Source organism: Ciconia boyciana, chromosome 2 (genome assembly GCF_034638445.1).
Source record: "Ciconia boyciana chromosome 2, ASM3463844v1, whole genome shotgun sequence".
Taxonomy (NCBI): domain Eukaryota; kingdom Metazoa; phylum Chordata; class Aves; order Ciconiiformes; family Ciconiidae; genus Ciconia; species Ciconia boyciana.
The window spans coordinates 17,758,424-17,770,615 of record NC_132935.1 but is presented as its reverse complement, the minus strand read 5'-3'; the positions used below and the strand labels follow the sequence as shown (position 1 = coordinate 17,770,615).

Sequence of the window (12,192 nt, the reverse complement as noted above, 5' to 3'; positions counted from 1 at the left end):
GGTTCAATATACCCAAAGGTAAAAGCTTATCAGAATCTTGCTTATTACAGGTGCAAATACTATGATACAAAATAGAAACTTGTCTAGATTTTTTTAGTTGAGGGCTTTTTGTAATTTTAGTTAAGGCCACTGTGAGATCTTAAAAAAAAGTGATCTTCAAAAGTGGTAATTTCATGGATAGAAACTACAACTAGGAAATGGTAAAGTCAAAAAAGAAAAGTTATGAGATGATAATTAATTAGAGTGGGCTTAGAAAGGTAGGACAGGGATGGATAAAACAATTTTACTAAGGAATGGGGAAGGGAAGGGAAGGGAAGGGAAGGGAAGGGAAGGGAAGGGAAGGGAAGGGAAGGGAAGGGAAGGGAAGGGAAGGGAAGGGAAGGGAAGGGGAAGGAAGGGAAGGGAAGGGAAGAGAAGGGAAGGGAATAAGATAAATTATAGACAATAGTTTGATAGTAAAAGCAATATTGTGGAAAGAGGAAGGTACAAACACATTCAGAGCTTATCTTTCATGGGAAAGCCTAGTCAAATCCGTTGTTTTCCATTTTAACTTTAAAAAAGAGATCACAGTCTTAATTTTTTGCTGTATCTGTAACCATAATTACAGAATTTATAATACACACCCTGAGAATGAAACATATGCATAGTATTTATATGTAAGATCATAGTACCTTTTTATAATGTTTTTAATAGTATTTCATTTTGAAAAAAAACTTAACTTGTTTACATAGTGAATAATATTATTTTTCATACCTCTGAGTTCTGTATTTTGGCCAATCAAGAGGTTTACTTGATTTTTCTATTTTTTTGCTTGGCATGGAGGATTTTGTGATGATTTTATATTTTAAATATTTTTTCAAGTCTATATTTAAATATATTTTCACTTCCTATAATCACTTGAAATCACAGAGGAAATAAAAATAATTAATAGAAACTATTACAGCCATGAGTCATTTTCACATGGTCTGCTATAACATGTTTACAATGGCACTGGGACTAGGCAAAAAATATTTTTGCAATTATTAATAATCAAATGGCTATGAGAGGTAATTACCTTGATTAGATGTCACTGTGACTTTTTCATCCAGGTTATATTTATAGAGTTGGATTATCAAGTACCATACTACATAATTCCTACGAAGGCAGTAACCTAAGAGATGACTTAGTTTCAAATTTCAAAAAAACTGTACTTTCACTTAATTCCAGATTTTGCCATAGGAGACAATTTGTGTCAGTGGTTATGATTTGAAAATTGTGTCCTTTAATAATTACTGTGCCTTCAAACTGTACAAATCTTTTTACAATTTATTAACAGCTACTTTCTAAATGACAGCTCAAATACTACAGTATATGAACATTTGTGGCACAGAAATAGCCTAGAAGTACAGCTGTTTTCACACAGGACTTTGCCACTTTTGTGTATGTTGAGTTCCATTTGGGAGTTTGCATGGGTCTGCTATACCCTTTATAGCATCTATCTCTTCTCATTCCTGTAATATCTTACTTGTTGCTTACTAAAGTTTCTCATTGTTTTTTAGAAATTGGTGTATTAAAGGCATATATCAAAGATGCTATCTATATATGCTATTTCTTCACAACATTCCTCATTTTTATACTTAGTGTTTAATAGTTAGATAATCACACTGGGCCCTTTTTATTTCACTTTTTCCAACACCCGATATTCCACACGAAAATATGAGGTCCATTCTTTGTACATAGATGCTCGTTACTCTACAGAGGTGTTCTCATCAACAACTTTAATCACCTTGTAAAAGAGTATTAGGCATCTGCAGGCTTTAGAAATAGATGTCTTTATTGGTTTCTTGCAAGCCATAGATAAGAATGAACAGCATTTGTCCAAGAAAAGATTCCTTTTGTGTAGTATTAGAAAAGACCTGAGGCAGATGCGGATTCTCTGTCTCAGTTAAAACTTAGTCTACTTATATAATTTTAGTGTGGCGGATGTACTGAAAGTGACTTTAAACTGTGAGCAAGAAAAGCAAATCTATTTTATCTTGAAGGAACTTCTAATGTTGTTTAAAACTGGATAAAATATACATTTCTCTGTATGCACAGTTTGTTTCATATTATAGGGAATAAATATTTAACTACCAAAATTACTTCAGTCCTTTGTATAGATGTTATCAAGCTAAGTTTCCTATACACCTTGAAACTAGATGTGTAGTATATGTGTTTTATAATACAAAAATGAAAGCACATTGGAGTCATGTAATTTGGTCAAGACCATACAAGAAAGTTGTATAAGTCCATGACTGAATTTGTAAATCGCAATGAAAAAGACATTTTTGCATAATTATCTATGTCACTACATTTAGGTCCTGAAGACCTGCACTGACTACAAAAGAACTGAGCAGATTTGGAGATAATTTTTTTTATGCTACTAACGCTTAGAAAGAATCTCTGGGGTTGTTGTGGTTTAGCTCCAGTCAGCAATTAAATACCACACAGCCGCTTGCTCACCCTCCCCCCCAGTGGGATGGGGGAGAGAATCGGAAGAGCAAAAGTACGAAAACTCATGGGTTGAGATAAGAACAGTTTAATAATTGGAACAAAAAAAATAATAGTAATAATAAATTGTAATGAGAAGGAAAACAGCAAGAGAGTGAGAGAAGAACAAAATCCAGGAAAATACAAGTGATACCACTGCTCACCACCCACTGACCGATGCCCAGCCAGTCCCCGAGCAGCGATCGCTACCCCCCAGCCAACTCTCCAAGTTTATATACTGAGCATGACGTCATATGGTATGGAATAGCCCTTTGGTCAGTTTGGATCAACTATCCTGGCTGTGCCCCCTCCCAGCTTCTTGTGCACCCGGCAGAGAATGGGAAGCTGAAAAGTCCTTGATTAGTGTAAACATTACTTAGTAACAACTAAAACATCAGTGTGTTATCAATATTATTCTCATACTAAAATCCAAAACATGGCATTATACCAGCTAATAAGAAGAAAATTAACTCTATCCCAGCTGAAACCAGGACAGGGGTTTTGGGGTTTTTGTTGGGTTTTTTGGGGGTTTTTTTTGAGGAAAAGCCACTCTTCCATGTCAGCAGATTCAGGAATTTCTAGTATACTGTTGACATTCACTTGTACTTAGGTAAAATAATATATATTTTATATTTACATAAATATTTTGGATGATAAAGTATCCACTTCAAACTGTGCAATGTAATGCAATCTATAGGAGCCACTCTTCAGTAATAAACTATTCCATTCACAATTTAAGACAAATATTAGAGAGACAGAGAGAAAAGTTCTCCAGTTCAAGCCTTATGCCTAAACATTACTTCATTCTAATAAATGTATATGTAAATACACACACACACACATACATACATATTTGCACAAACACTCATATGTTTCTTTTGTCTTTCTGCAGACATACCAGTTAAAATAGAATGATCATGCCTTTCTCCAAAAATAATAGAAATAATCTATTCATGTAGGAACTAAACATTCAGAGTTTAGTTGCATAATAGTGTATGGTTGTTCTAGATACATTCTGATTCAATTACCAACTTTATGATGTATGTTTATCGATATTGTCAACTGTAACAATACAAGGTGAATTTAACAACCGGTTTAAGAGTTACCTTTCTGTCATGTAAGCAAGTCTAACAGTTAGACAACCCTGTAATAGAATGAGTCTTTCCCATAGACTATAACTGTTTGGGACAAGATTATTATTGTGAACTATCATTCTTCCTGCTTTTATAGCTGAAACATGGCTGGAAGACTAATGGCCACAGACAGTCTGTGCTGGCATGTTGTGGTATAATGTCATACATGTGTGTTGTATATAAGTGGTCTCCACAACAAAAATCCACAACTTTACTTCCTAGAGTGTTTTAAATCCCCTAAAGCAATTTAGAAATGCAAAGAAAAATTAATAACTAATGTTTAGCAGAGCTGGTTCTCAGAGATGACCACACTCATCTCCCTGTAAAACTCGTGTATGCACTCTGCATCTGTATAAAGCAAGTTACCAGCTTTTCCAAAGAAGATAATAATTCTTAGAGGCTATAAAAGAGGTTTTTCTTGCATTAAATAAGAAGTCAAGTAAACAAGTTAGTCCAATATCCATCAGCTACTTCAAAGTAACCAAACTGGCTATTCCAGTTACTCCACAGAAAGATATCCCGTGGAAGGCTGATAACGAGAAAGTCTTTTGCTAAGGTCAGTTAGCAGAAAGTAACCTTCACCTTCAAATAATTACCAAAATTTTTTGGTTGGTTGGTTGGTTTTGGTTAGGTTTGGTTTTGGTTTTGGTTTTAAATCCTTACCATTTAACTTTGGATTTCCTTGCTAGCTAAATGAATGTCTATACATTTTTTCCTAACCTGCTAAAATCTTGGCTTCTTCGCAATAATGTGAGCGTAAGTTCAAGAGACCAGTTGCACCTTGTCTGGACAAGCACTTTCTTTTATCAGTTTTAATTTTCTACTTTTCACTCTCAATGGGTATCTAGAAATTTAACATTATATCAAAATATTCCCAAGAGTATAGCACAACTGATGTGACCTGCTGTTCTTTGAGCTTTGTATTTGTAATCACAATGCCAAGCATTTTATTGCTTCAATCTATTTTCTTCATAAAGCAAACTTTTGAGATTGAAAAAAAGAAATCTCAGTTTAAATGTCTTGCCTGCTCAGAACCCATCTCTCAGAACTGAATATCTATTTACCATTACATTCTGCTACATTTTTTTCAATTATCTTTTTTTTTCTTATCTACAAGCTTTGCTGTATTTATTGCTGTGTGTCCCTACCCATGTTCAGTCCATTTTCAACATTCTACATACCTTCTGTTTACACCTTTGCCCTATTTATTTTTTTTCTCATGCAGTAAAAATTTACTTGTTTAGATTCATTCAGTTCTGTTATCTGTCTCATCATTTTCCACTTCGATTGCTGGTTCACTGTGCTTTCTTTTCTTTTTTAATTGCCATTGTTCCCTCCTGCATTCTGCATTGGTCTTTGTTCTTTTTTCTTTCTGTTTCCTTATCTCTTAATTGGTCTTTGACTAGTACTTATACCTTTTTATTTTCTCTTCCTTTGTAAGGGGAGAGTGTCATCTCATTTGGTTTTATTCACTGGTCCCTAAACTCTTAAGTGGAATTCCTTCCTTTCTTCTCTTTCTGTGCAAATAGCAGAGAAAACTAGAGAACTGTGGATCAGCTGAAAGAAAAATCAATGATTCAGTAATCAGTGGTTTGAAGGTGTTTCCAAAGTGCTGAATCCTTAATTTCATCCTAATCAGCTCACAGTTTCTACTCTGGTTGCCAATTTGGGCAGAAAGCGAACAGTGACAAGAGAAGAAAAGTACATGTAGTTAGGGCATAATAAACAGTCTGAGTGGAAAAAACTCAAAGAGCTACAGTGGCCTCTGATGATAATAGAAACTTTTTGAGGTTCCGTAAATGGTTCGTTGTCTCCCTATCAACAACTCTTGGTTTACATCAATATCCAAAAAGACTTAAACAGGAGTGTGAAAGAGGAAGCTTTTTACATTTTCAGTTGTTAAGGTTAGTTGGGAATGAAGACCTGAAAATATGAATGAAGAATGAAGAATGGGAATGAAGAATGGGAATGAAGAATGAAGAATGGGAATAAAGACTGCAAATATTCCACTCTTAAAGGCTTAATAACCAAATAGTTGAAGAGATTTAGTCTCTGTCAGATTTAACCTAGAACCTCACAGAGTTGCCATTTTTTTCTTTATTTTATTAGTACTGAGTCTGCTAACTTGAACAACCGTTATAATAGTAGATTAAAGGTACAGAACTGCCTTGGAGGATAACTCTAATAACAGGATTTGAAATGGCTATAATATAAGCAAAATGATAACAATACTCAGAAAGGGTCTTGATATGGTTTAAGTAAACAAGGCATTGTTCATATGAGAAAGAACTTACAAAGAACAAAAGGATACACATGCATGAAGTAAAATGGAGCTACATACAACAAAGCTTAGATTCAGAAAGCAGAATCAACACACCATCGTGGCATTTTGCCCAGACAAGACATTGGCACTAGCCAATAGTACAGGTCTGGGCACCCTTTACTACATCTTGTAGTACAGTAGATCACCTAAAGACAAAGGAAATGAGAAAGAGCAAGTAAAAAAAATTTTAAAGTCAGGAAATTCTGTAAGTGGAAACCTTGACATAGCAAAAGTGGAGGAAGAAGGAGGCAAAAGCAAGGAAAAAATGTCGGGCTTTTTTTATCTTCTGGTTTTGATGAGGGTTAATATGAGAAAGAATGGAGACTTGCTAAAAAATAACATTACCGAAAAAAGGTAGTGACTTTGGCTGGGAGATAGTAGAGGATGTAACATAGATATAAACCTTCACAAAGAATTAAGGTTAAAGTTCTAGGGACCAGAAGAAGGAAAGAGTCTGAGTCAGAAGAAGATTACTGTAGCTACCAGGGTGGCATTAGGTGACATGTAACAAGCTAGAGGTTGCACTAATGTTAACAGCATAGCCTAATTGCTGCCCGTTTGACCCAGACTTCTATCTGTTAAAAGGAGAAACACATATTCAGCATAGTTAGAATAAGAAATGCAAAAACATTAAATGAGGGCACTGGTAGTTCCTGCTATTACCGCCATTCATTCTTTTGCTAGCCTTCCTTCATAAAATTTCTGTAAGATAATTTTGACAACTTAGTATACATAAGATGTAAATTACTTTTCTTCCACTTTAAAACCAGCAAGTTTTATAGGCAAAATCTAGTGTTCCAGTAATATATTTTTCCCTTTTTAATATTGGGAATTGTTAGTATTTTACTTAGTGCTATTTATTTTTTAAGTAAGAACATAAAATTACTAAAGTAGCCTTGATTTTACTGTAGGGTTTTTTTGTTATTTGTTTTGTTTTGTTTTAATTTATCCCATGCCCTGTTTTTCAATAAAATTTTAGATGTAGAAAAAAGGATGGATGATGCTAGGATTTCAGCACTGTAAAATCAAAATAACGTAAAGTATTCAGAGAAAGTATATCTTAAATTTGTGACTGGTTTTGAACTAAAATACAATGTTTGATTATGTTGTCGGTAATATCTGGCATGTTTATGATGGAGAGACAGGTATCTGACAATGCTATCTGGCCAGGAGCAAGCACTAACAGGGTGACAGCAGGGTGCTCAACTCATCTGTGTGGGTGTTCCCTTACCAGCCAGGGAAAGCACTCATCCTGCTCCTACTGTGGTCCTTTAGATCACTGAAGAAGGTCCAACTCCTATGGAATGGTCAGAGCAGCCAGTTTGGCTTCTTGTCCCGGCCTGTCCGATAGTTTTCCATGCCCTTTTCAGTTAGCATAACCTCAGCCCAGAGCCAAGTAAGCAGTCAACTCACCTGCCTGCAACCCTAACAATATTTAATATGAATTAATATTAAGGATTTGTTGTAATTTTACATATTTCTACTCCCAATTTTTTTCTCTGCTCTTAATTAGTTGGACCAAAGCAATTAATTTTAATTCTATAGTCAGTACCACCCATTCTAAGTGGAGTAATATCTGTTATTCCATATGCTATGGAATTAAAAAAATAAAATATTTTAGTTTTATTTAAATTTAGTTTTGAGCATATTCCTCTGTTATGTGATACTGATTTCTTTTTTGAGTAGTTTGCAATACCATTATCAAAGTGAGTCTGTTTGTTTAGTACCAAATTCAAACCTTTGGAAGTACTAGGGTGAAGACAGCATACCCAGTTACATTTAATGCTAGGAACATCCTGAAATTTCAAAGATCTACTTAGTAATCTTCTGAAACTTTTTTTCTCTTCAAGTGGTTGCAGAGTAAATGTTAAAAATGTAGGCCTACTCAGGGAATCAGATGTTTTAGGAGAAAGCAATTCATCGATAGAGAAAAGGCAGTGGATGCCTCCAGTAATTTCAGTGAATTTCTCCTGTGCAGCTCAGAAGCACTGATCAGGTAACCTGTGCATTTGATTCGTGTTTGCCTCAGCAGGGAATGTAGATGAAAGGATGATTCATCTTGCTTAAAAACAAGATATTAGAAAAGATGAGTATTAGCTCACCTTTTAAACACTGAGAATGTTAAAGCTTCCGTCCATTCAAATTTCCTAAGAGGAAATTAACCATAAGTAGGTAGAGAGAAGTTGTTAATTTATCCAATTAAATCTTTGGACACAGTGACCATATCAACATTTAGAAATATCTCTGCAGATACATGCTGGTCTTGCAGGCTCTCAAACACAAGCAAAATACATATTTATTGTGTTCAAAAATTCCAGTTTGTGCCAGTTTGTTACACCTCCACTTCTCATTATTTTTTAGATAAACATATTCAAACTTCTTTTCGCTTATGCAAACAAATGAATAGCTGTCACAAAATGATTATACCTTTTTGCTAACAGTGGAGCTTTCCAAACTCCCATACCATGTTTGTCCTTTTGAAGACCACACATAGTGAAATTTTCTGATGTTTTTTACCAGAATATTCTGGTAGACTTGTCATTTTCTAAATAATTTTATTTTTAACTTTAGAAAATATATAATTTCGGCTACTATAAAATTTCTTTCTGAACATAAACGTATGAAAGATTCTTTTAGTCAACACAATGAGACAGAAATATACTAGATTGAATTATACAATTTATCCCAGTACAATTGCAGCAGGTATGCATTTTTTTCTCTGTTTAAAATAGATCTGAATTTGTTTCATTGATTTCAATGCAATGTTAATTTTGTGATGAATATTTAAATGTCAAATAAATTCACTGGTTAGGTACTGGTAATTTTTGAAGACACGTTCCCTTGGAACAGTTAAGAGATTGCTTGGGTATATTATCACAAGTTATTATTCCATTATTTAAAGCTATTTCTAATATCACATTGCACATTGGGGTAACTAATTAGAGAAAAAAAAATATTTTAGAAAACTATTGAGTGTGACATCTCTTTTAAAAGTAGTGTTCAATTCTAAGCACCTTACTCCTTAAAAAAAAAGACAAACGCTCGTTGGTATTTAGTGATGGTATATTACGCATTATGCTCAGAAATTTCTTTAAAAAAAACCCCAAGAAAACAAAATATTATCCAAGTTGTAAAGTAAAATACTTGCAAGGAAATGTCAAAATTGAGGTTGCCATTCTCTCATCCACTTACATATGTACCATATCACTGCCACTAATAGTGCCGTTTAAAATTAATTGTCGTTTCCATACAGCTATTCAAGGAGTGACATGAAGAGTACCCAATGGACAACTCATATAGTTAGTCCCATACTTTTTTTGTACAATATCTAAATCTTGCTTTAAAGGCAAGTGTTAAATAATTTTCTCCCAGATTTTTTAATGCATTGTCAGGACCCTGAGGAAACCGACAGACCTTCCTGGCCCTGACCAGCCTCAGCTTGGACTCCCACCCGCCACTGCCCATGGATTCTGGGACTTCATTTCAGCCCACCCTGAGGCATCCAGACCCTGCTACAGCTCTGTCCCTGTCCCTGCTTCCTGTATGAGCCTCTCAGCCCTGCTCTGTGGGGAGCTTAGCTGGTCCCGTTTCTTTTTGCTCACAGCTGGACTCCCTGGAGGGACCCTGGACCTCATTCATCGCTTGCCACGTAGGGTGCTGTCGATGTACCCTGTTACCAGTTCCCAGCTCTGCTCCCTGTGTTCAGCCCCTGCAGGATTGTGCCCTGTCGGTGGGAGCGCAGCCGAAGTGGGATCACCCTTGGCTCCTGGCTTGTGCCCCTCATGGAGCAGCCCTCCTCCTGCCACTCCCTAATATATGGCAGGAGCTACTACAGTGAATTATTTACAAGTTATACTAAAAAATATTTTCATAACATGCAAGAGGTATCATCAGATGATTCCAATTGGCTTTTGCAAAGCAGTTGATTTATGTGATGTTTTATCAGTTCAAATCATACCTTCTGTTAACTTAATTTAAAAGTGAGATTTGTTATCACTAATGCAAACAAAATTCTTGTTTCTCAAGCTGAGCACCCAGATAATTGAAAACATGTTATTGATATGCACCTTCAAAAAGCTTGGCTGAAATGATTCATCTAGTAACACACAAAAATTATGTGAAAGGCAGAAATTTAAAAAAAAATGGAACAGGAGTTCTATCTGGAAATGCAACACTTTGACTCAGAATAGCAGTCAGAAGTATTAGTTACTTTCCAAAATAAGGTGTGTATGAAGCTGCAATTTAAAAGTAATCGTATAAAACCAAACCCTGTTGGTTTTTTGTTTTTGTTTTTTTTTTTTTTTGAGGGAGCTAGATGTATAAGTGTGAAATAAAGGGTACACAAAAGTCACAAAGATGCACAACGAGGGCAACAAGAAAGCCCTAAAAATATGACATGACCCAGAAAGACTCCCAAGTATGAAATTTTGCTGAAAGCTTAGTTCAAATACAGTAACTAATACTATCTTCCTGCAAACAGATTTTTTTGTAGGTGATTACAAATATGATTTATGGAAAGATATTAATTTTGTTGCATGTAGTGCAAAGCTTTAAACTATTCTCTATTTTCTCTATTTATAGTTTGAGCCAAAGATCTAGCCTATTAAATATGCTAAATCAAGCATATACAGTAACACAAAGATGAAAGTATAATATTGACTGTACACTTTCTATAACAGCCATATCTGACATGCTTCTCTTCCACTTGTTACTGTTTAGCTGTCATTTAAGTGCCATCTGAACCAGTTAAGGCTGTTAAGCATTCACTGAAGACAGTCAATGACTGCAAATTTCAACAAGATTCAATTCTGAGGAGAACAATTAAACAAAGAAGTACAAAAGTGGATGAGGATGGAGTCAGAGGTCATGAGCTTCACAAATAGCCCAACTGCAAAATCTTTTTCAGTCATACAGAAACTTATTTCAATCAAAATATTGAAGTAGAAAAAGAAATAGAGTGGCCTTGTCTATCCGAGAAATTTTTCTAGCTATCCAGTTATATATTGTACAAATATACTTGTATAGTCCCCTGAAAACATTTTTGTCTGTTACAAAATTAAGGGGAGGGTGACTAGTGTAATCTGATTACACTTTCATTAATGCCACTAAGTAAAATGATAACATCCACTGTCATGCTAAAAAGAAAGTTTCCACAAGCAGCTGTACCTCAGTAAAACTGTACTTGTTTAAGTAAAAACCTTTTGCAAAAGGGAAACTCTAGGAAACATCACCTTACTACTTGCTACTGCAATCTGAGAAAATAAACATCACCATGAAAGATTTAGTAAAGCTTTCATAATTTCACTATCACACTTTCTTAATTTAAAACCCAATTCTCCACTCACACAAATGTGTACTATTTTTCTACTGCATCCACACGCCAGCAAGATCTTGTAAGTCTTGCAAAAGTAGTCTATTTCAAGACCTATATGGAGGCTTAACTGTCTCTTCCTATTTAAGTGCTGATTTATTCTATTCTCTTCTACAGAACTCCTTATCCTTGTCCTCACCAGAATGTAGTGGCATCCTAAATTCACAATACTAAAACTTTTGAGCATGCCAGGCTTTCTTGACTTTCTCCTCAAGATATCGACATTTTAAAAAAATGTATCCCAAAGCTCCAGCTTTGAAGGCTTAGTTTAATATAAAAAGAATCCTGCACACATATATCTATATATGTACATAGGTATCTATATATCTATGTGTACAGATAGATATACATAGATATGAACATACATGTGCACATAAATATATATAAACCTTCTCGGTAGCTTGAACAAGATATACAAAGAAACAAATTCTGCCTTTGCAAGATATTATTTTCCTCTTCCTTCCATCCTCTCTTCCTTCACCTGTTTTCTCTGATGGTCATTAAAACTGTAACTCAGTAAGAACCATAAGTTCCTAACAGTAATAATTGTTTTATCCTTTTGCACTTGTGCAGAACATTGTTTACATAGTCTTTGAGATTATGATTTAAAGTGGATTCACCAATAGAAGTCTTGACTGACAGTGAGGGCCTTTTTGGGCTCCTCCATGTAAATTTTATCTTTTGAGGTGTCAGCAGAAAGGAGGAAAACTACTTGTTCTTGGTTTGTCTTGTGAAAGACAGCCCTCAAATCTTTTCTGTATGGGTTCCTTCTTTCCTGTAGCTAGTATCAGAATAGCACACAAACACTCATGAAATAGGAAATACAAATGGAAACACAGAAGTACAAAGAAAAACAA

The 12,192-nt window shown here is 34.9% G+C and overlaps 1 protein-coding gene across 3 annotated transcripts in view; it reads right to left on the bottom strand.

The window, feature by feature from the left end:
* Positions 1-12,192, bottom strand: part of CSMD3 (CUB and Sushi multiple domains 3) — a 782,968-nt gene that overhangs the window by 682,037 nt on the left and 88,739 nt on the right. The window lies entirely within an intron of this gene.